Raw genomic sequence first — 8,285 nt, 5'->3', positions numbered from 1 at the left:
TGTCCTGGAACTCACTTTGTAGACCAGGCTGGCCTCGAACTCAGAAATCTGCCTGCCTCTGCCTCCTGAGTGCTGGGATTAAAGGCATGCGCCACCACACCCGGCAAGGCAGAAGCTTGGCAGTGTCCAGGTAAGGCGGAAGGATCTGAGAGTTCTACATCTTCATCCAAAGTAAGCTAGGAGAAGACTGGTTTCCAGGCAACTAGGACAAGGATGATCTTCTTCTTCTTCTTCTTCTTCTTCTTCTTCTTCTTCTTCTTCTTCTTCTTCTTCTTCTTCTTCTTCTTCTTCTTCTTCTTCTAAAGATTTATTTATTTTTTATGAACATGAGTACACTGTCACTCTCTTCAGAGACACCAGAAGAGGGCATCGGATCCCATTATAGATGGTTGTGAGCCACCATGTGGTTGCTGGGAATTGAATTCTGGTCCACTGAAAGAGCAGTCATTGCTCTTCACTGCTGAGTCATTTCTCCAGCCCCAGGACAAGGGTCTTAAAGCCCACCTCCACAATGACACACTTCCTGCAACAAGGCAATACCTCCTAATAGTGCCACTCTCCAGGCCAAGCTTATGGAAACCATCACAGTCAGGTAGGATCAGGCTGGGCAGGTCAGCAGGTTTTCTTAAAGATTTTCTAGGCCCAGAGCATTAATTGACTGCTACTTCCAGAGTTGCTCTAGAAAATCAGCCCTCCAAGAAAAGCCTATACATTGACTTCAAGGAAATGACTCACCGTTTCAACAGCCATGAACTTGCATTAAACCTATTGCTGCTCATGACTGTGCCAAGACAGTTGTGCCAAATACAGTCTTCTAGAATGACCTTAAAAATTATGCTAATGGCAACTTATGTCTTGTTGAAGCCATTCCTACTTGTGACCTGCCAACAGGAGTGGATCCTGGCTGCCTGTGCTTCTGTCTTATCCAGGAAACTTGGCAGGGAATTATATCTGGGCATAGTCTATCGCCTCCTGCTCGTACTGTTTGTTCAGGAGGGACACTTGTGCAACTAGGTTCCCATGGAAGCAGTGCATATTCACATGTATCATGATGACAGACAGTGGCCCCGTGAAGATTATTAGTTGTTAAGGGGCTTGCTATGCAAGCATAAATAGCAGAGTTCAGATCTCCAGGATCCACATTAAAAACTCAGATGTAACTGGGCGGTGGTGGCGCTCAGCTTTGATCCCAGCACTCAGGAGGCAGGGGCAGGGGCTGGACAGATGGCTCAGCCGTTAAGAGCACTGACTGCTCTTCAAAAGGTCCTGAGTTCAAATCCCTCGAACTCAGAAATCCGCCTGCCTCTGCCTCCCGAGTGCTGGGATTAAAGGTGTGCGCCACCACACCTGGCAGAAAAATTCTTAGTTCAAGTAGATTTATGCTGCTGTGCATAGTTCCCAGAAGTAGGAATGGTAAATATATGAGAGAGAGAGAGAGAGAGAGAGAGAGAGAGAGAGAGAGAGAGAGAGAGAGAGAGAGAGAGAGAAGGTTTCAGAAAAGCAGTTGTCCCCTGTCTGGGATGTGTTAGCAAAAGAAAAGAAAAAATGGAATTCAGAGCTCTCCTAGGGACAGGAGGAAATCAGGAGACGTCTCTGGCTCCTACTGGAGACATCCTTAGTTCTGGTTACATCAAGTTCCCGTCCCTCTCTGTGTATTGTCTGTCTTTTGTGCGCCAATCTGTCCACATGTATCTGTTTTTGTTTTGTTGTTTGAATGACTGTTGTTCTATGTTTCATGTTCAAAAGAAAAAAAATGGCTAAAACTTTATCTGCCCACAATCCATCCCTTTATTTAGTTTAGCTTGTTTAGAAGGCAGTTTCAACTTGCACAGCAGAAGCTGAAACAAAGGATGGGTCTGTGGGCTCTCCCTACATAAATGCAGTGCTATAAAACTTTGAGCCTTGACTAGAAACTTTTGCCTTGGTGTCATCCTTCTCTTGTACCCCGTCCTTTTCATTTCCAGCTCCCCTTTCAGTAACCCAGTTCATCCATGGCTGCTGGACAGCTACAGGGACTGAGGCACAAAGCAAGCTCAGCGGGCAGTCTACTCCTGTAGGGAATTGACTCCACCAGGATAGTTAAGGTCCAATTGTGGCAAGCAATTAAGGTCTATTTAGCCTGCTCGAGGCTCCGGGAAGGGCACATAAGAGTTGCCTTGGTCATGGTGTCTCTTCACAGCAATGGAAATCTTAACTAAGACTAGTGTGTATGTGTGTGTGTGTACGTGTGTGTGCATGAATGTATTGAGAGTTCACATGCTCATGTGCATGCTCATGTAACAGTGTGCATGTGGAGGTCAGAGGCCAGCTTTTGGGAGCTAGTTCTTTCTTCCACCATGGGGTTCGTTCTTTCTTTCTTTCTTTCTTTTTTTCTTTCTTTCTTTTTTAAAGATTTATTTATTATATGTAAGTACACTATAGCTGTCTTCAGACACTCCAGAAAAGGGAGTCAGATCTTGTTACGGATGGTTATAAGCCACCATGTGGTTGCTGGGATTTGAACTACGAACCTTCGGAAGAGCAGTCAGGTGCTCTTACCCACTGAGCCATCTCACCAGCCCCATGGGGGTCCTTTCTTGGCCTGATTGGATCTTAAGTGCTGGGATTACTGATGTGTGCCTCAAACTTTGGCTCTACTGTTTGAATTACCTCCAGTGTATTGTCAATGTGTCCTTTTCTGTGTGAGACTTAGCTTGTTCTTCTATTCTTAGTCCCTTAGGTTACTGATTTACATACACCTTCTTTTGTCAACACTGATAACTTATGACTGTAAATTTCCCCCTCAGCAGCGCTCTCCATTATTCTATAAGTTTGGCTCTACTGTGCTATTGTTTACATTTGTCTTGATGTACTTTCTGATTTCCTTTGGGATTATTATTCTTAATTAAGAACTAATTTCCCTGTACTTGCAAAAATTCTGTCTTTACTTGTATTCCCCTTTTCTAGGTTCATTTCATTGTGGTTGGTTAAATCCCACCTGCGATTTCTGTCTTCTTACATCTTGGGTGCTGGAGATGTCGCTCATTGGTAGAGTGCCTGCCTAGTGTGATAGTTCATCTTGCTTCTCTCTTGAAAGATCCGTGAGGTGACTTGAACGATGATGATCTCCACAGGCTCGTATGTCTGAATGCTTAGCCATTGGTGGAAATGTTTGAGAGGATGAGAAAGATTAGGAGGTGCGGGCTTGTCGGAGAAAATGTGTCACTGGGGATGGGCTTTGAGGCTTCAAAAGGCCCAGGCTCTCTGTCTCTTTTCCTGTCTCTGTCTTCCTGTCACTCTCTCTTGGCTTGCAGATCAGGATGTAGCTCTCAGCTATGCTCCAATGTCATGTGTGCCACCGTGCTCCCACCATGTCCCCACCACATCCCCACAACACTGCCCCCACTATGCCCTGACTATGATGATAATGGACTCACCAAGCCTCTGAAACTGTATACAAGCCCACTTTTTTTTTTAAAGATTTATTTATTTATTATATGTAAGTACACTGTAGCTGTCTTCACACACTCCAGAAGAGGGTATCAGATCTTGTTAGGGATGGTTATGAGCCACCATGTGGTTGCTGGGATTTGAACTCTGGACCTTTGGAAGAGCAGTCGGGCGCTCTTACCCACTGAGCCATCTCACCAGCCCCACAAGCCCACTTTTAATGCTTTGTTTTGTAAGTTGCCTTGGTCATGGTGTCTCTTCACAGCAATAGAACAGTGACTAAGACAACCTGGAATCACCTAGGAGATAAAGCTCTGGGTATGCCTAGGAGGGCGTTTCCAGAGAGGATGAGCTAAGGGGGATGGTATGCACTCAGAGCAAGTAGCATCATTCATGGGGTAGTCCAGACAGAAAGAGGTCTGAGGAAAAAGCAGGGTTACTTTGCTTCTTGCCTAGGAGTGTGTTTATCCTGTGGCTGCCATCCTCCACTGACATCCAGTCTCTTTGCACCGAACACCAGTGAGTCTTTCAGAGCTTCCAGGCATTTAGCACCAGGTTGTGGTTGCTGAGGTACGAGCTCAGATTGAGCAGCTGATATGCTGTCAGCCTCTTATAGCCATGGGTAGACTCCCCAGACCTTTCATGTAAGCAAACCTAATAAATTCCCCTTTTGCTCCCTCTGCTATGCATGTGCGCTGGATCAGATTGACTTACAGTATTGTTCAATGTCTGTATTTTCTTTTTCTTTTTTCTTTCTTTCTTTTTCTTTTTTCTTTCTTTCTTTTTCTTTCTTTCTTTCTTTCTTCTTTTCTTTTCTTTTCTTTTCCACCATGCCTAGCCTGTATTTTCTTATTGATCTTTAAAACTTTATTGTTAAGCCGAGCATGGTGGCGCACGCCTTTAATCCCAGCACTTGGGAGGCAGAGGCAGGTGGATTTCTGAGTTCGAGGCCAGCCTGGTCTACTGGTCTACAGAGTGAGCTCCAGGACAGCCAGGGCTACACAGAGAAACCCTGTCTCAAAAAGCCAAAAACAACAACAAAAAAAACTTTATTGTTAGGTGGCTCTGGTGGCACACACAACCCAGAACTCAGGAGCATGAACTCTCTGTGAGTTCGAGGCCAGCCTAGTCTACATAGTAAATTCCAGGACAGCCAGACCTACACAGTGAGACCCTACCTCAAAAAAAAAAAAAAAAAAACCAAAAACCTTTATAAACTTTATCAATTATTGTGATGTGTGCGTGTATGAGATACCAACAGAGGAGTACACACACACCCAGTGACACACTTCCTCCAACAAGGCCACACTTCCAATCTCTATCAAGTAAGGCTACTTCCTAATGACCAAGCATCCAAATATTTGAGCCTATGAGCCCCATTCTTATTCAAACCGTCTAACAGATCCTTTTAAGTTGGCAAGCAGGATTAACCATCACACTAGGCAGTCACATGACCAGTGTACATGTGGATTTCAGAGAACCATTTCTTAGGAGTTGGTTTTCTCCTTCTAGCCTTTCATGGGTTCCAGGGATTAAATACAGGTTGTCAAGGTCACACAGCAAGTAGTTTTACCTGTTGACCTGCCCCCCGCATTGCTCTTTTGTCTAGTTATCTCATTCACTACTAGGAGAGGAATATTGCAGTATGTTAATATGGAAACTTATGTTTCAATTCTGCCAACTTTGCTTTGTACATTTTGAAGCCACATGCTATATACAATTACGTTTGTATGTTGTACTTTTTTTTTTTTTTTTTTTTATGTTTCTAGAGACAGGGTTTCTCTGTATAGCTCTGGCTATCCTGGATCTCACTCTGTAGACCAGGCTGGCCTTGAACTCAGAAATCCGCCTGCCTCTGCCTCCCGGGTGCTGGGATTAAAGGCATGTGCCACCACGCCCGGTCTTTATATGTTGTATGTTCTTGCTGGATTAAACATTTAATTTACATGTATGTGTATATTCCTGTGTGAGTCGATGCCACATATGTGTGGGTACCCTCAAAGACCAGAAGAAAGAGTTGGCTATCTTGGAGCTAGTTACATGTGGTTATGAACCTCCCAACGTGGGTGCTGGGTGCTGAACTTGGGTCCTATGGGGGAATATCAAGTCCTATTTATCATTAAGTCATCATGCTAGTCCTGGATCAGACATTTATCCACACAAAATATCCTTTGTTTCCTGCAACCATTTTCATCTCAAGTCTATTTTATTAAAAAGATTTTATTTCGTTTTTAAAATTTATTTATTATATGTAAGTACACTGTAGCTGTCTTCAGACACACCAGAAGAGGGCATCAGATCTCATTGTGGGTAGTTGTGAGCCACCATGTGGTTGCTGGGATTTGAACTCAGGACTTCGGAAGAGCAGTCAGTGCTCTTACCCATTGAGCCATCTCGCCAGCCCCTTATTTCTTTATTTTATATATGCTCTGTTACTCATGCACACCAATAGAGGGAATTAGATTCCTTTACACATGGTGGTGAGACACCACGTGGTTGCTGGGAATTGAACTCAGGACCTCTGGAAGAGCAGCAGGTGCTCTTAACTACTGAGCTACCTCTCCAGCCCCACTCAAGTCTATTTTATTGAACAATATATACCCACATTGATTATCTTTTGGTTGTTACCTGAATTAGACATTATCCCATTGTTTCCTTCAGTGGGGAATGCCTGCAAAGTGATCCATTATAGCCACACTTTTGATTTTGAATGAGTGGGTTTAAGTATATAGCAAGCTACAGTGAAAGAACAATAGCAAGCAGTAGATAGCAAACTATGGGAAACATCAAACTGGGTGCTCAAAACATCCATCAGCCGCTGAGGAAGCCCTGCTGAGGCACTCAGCTGGAGTTCTAGACAGAAACAGCGGAGCTGAGCGTCTTCTCCAGTGAGACTTCCAAATAAAGGAATAACGACCATGAGGTAGTATATTCAAACCAGGTGCCCACAACCTCTAGCATTGGGGAAATGGAGATGGTCAGAAGCTCCTTCGTGACTGACTTTGCATCGTGAGTGAGGGGACTAAAGGTGTATACCACCATACCCAGCCCCAAATCTTATTTAATTTTTACTATTTATACGCGTGTGTGTGTGTGTCACTGTGTGAATGTGTGTGTTTTAGGGTGCCTGCAGAGGCCATGTTATGGTGGCTGATTCCACTGGAGCTAGAATTACAAGTATTTGTGAGCCAAAAATTATATTACCACTTAATATAACTCAGGAAGTCCTCTCCCAAGTGTGGTTCCTAGATACAAATCCTCAGATGTGAATATACAGCATGAGGGAGCCACAGAAAGCTTGAGGCGAGAGTAGCAGAATACAGGTGACATGAAGTCAGAGACATACTAATGAAGAGTGGGCCCCAGCTGAGGAGGGTGGAGAGAGGTAAGGCACAAGGAGGGGCTTTAAGGACTGATAAAGCATCAAGGAATTCTACTTTATATTTAAATATTTCTTTGTATCCATTGTTTCTTGTAGAGAACCATCTTAGGGTGTCTACTGCTGAAACAAAGCCATCAGGACCAAAAAAAGCAAGTTGGGGAGGAAAGGGTTTATTTGTTGTTTACTTCCAGATCATAGCTGGTCCTTAGAGGTAGTCAGGACTGGAACCTGGAGGCAGGAGGTGATGCAGAGGCCATAGAGGAATATTGCTTATTGGCTTGCTTCATATGGCTTCTCAGCCTGCTTTCTTATAGAACCCAGGACCACTTGTCCAGGGATGGCCCCACCCACCATAGGTTGGGCACTTCCCTGTTGATCACTGATGGAGAAAATGTCTTACAGACAGATCTCATGGAGACATTTCCTCAACTGAGGCTCCTTCCTCTTTGATGACTGTAGCTTGTGTCGGATTGACATTCAAAACCAGGCAGTCCATCCTGATACAGGGGATGTCCTCAAGCTTTTCAGCAGAAAAAAGAAACTGAAGCTACAATCTGCATTACAGGGGACAGTGACTGCCCTCTGCCCAGAAGGCTGCTGCGTTTTTATATTTGCAGATAATGTGGTGGTGCTCATCTTTGTTGGGTTCAAGAGATTTTTGTACCCCATGGTTAGAGTACTCTTAACCCCAGCACCCGGGAGGGAGAGGTCAACCTGGTCTATTAAAGCAAGTTCTAGGCCAGCCAGGACTAATAAAGAAAACCTGTTTTGAAAAACCAAAGCAATCCCCTCTCCATTTCTAAATGCTGGAACTAAAGCTGTGACCCACACTTGGCGTTTACACGGGTACTGAAAACCTAAACTCAGGTCCCCGTGAATCACAACTACGTTACTCGCTGAGCTGTCTCTTTACCTTCCTTTTGTTTTGTTTTTTTTTTGTTGTTGTTTTTTCCTTTTTTTTTCTTACCTTTTGTTTTGTTGAGATAGTTTTTTTTTTAAGATTTTTTTTTTTAAGATTTATTTATTTATTATATGTAAGTACACTATAGCTGTCTTCAGACACTCCAGAAGAGGGCGTCAGATCTTGTTATGGATGGTTATGAGCCATCATGTGGTTGCTGGGATTTGAACTCTGGACCTTCGGAAGAGCAGTCAGGTGCTCTTACCCACTTAGCCATCTCACCAGCTCCGAGATACCGAGATAATTTTTACTATGTAGTCCAGGCTGGCCTTGACCTCACTGCAATCCTCTTGCCTGAGCCTCCTGACGGCTGGATTACAGATGTGACTCACTCTGAACTGTAAATATAACTTGTTCTGTTTTTTTTCTCCTTCCCTCCCTTCCTTTCTTTTTAGGCAGAATCTCACATAGTCCAGGCTGGTCTCAGACTTACTATGTAGTCAAAGATGACCTTGAACTCCTGAAACCACCTTTCTTCTTTCTTTTCTTTTTCTTTCTTTCTTTCTTTCTTTC

The sequence above is a fragment of the Mus pahari genome, chromosome 15 (genome assembly GCF_900095145.1).
Source record: "Mus pahari chromosome 15, PAHARI_EIJ_v1.1, whole genome shotgun sequence".
In the NCBI taxonomy this organism is placed as follows: domain Eukaryota; kingdom Metazoa; phylum Chordata; class Mammalia; order Rodentia; family Muridae; genus Mus; species Mus pahari.
This window is presented reverse-complemented; position numbering follows the sequence as displayed.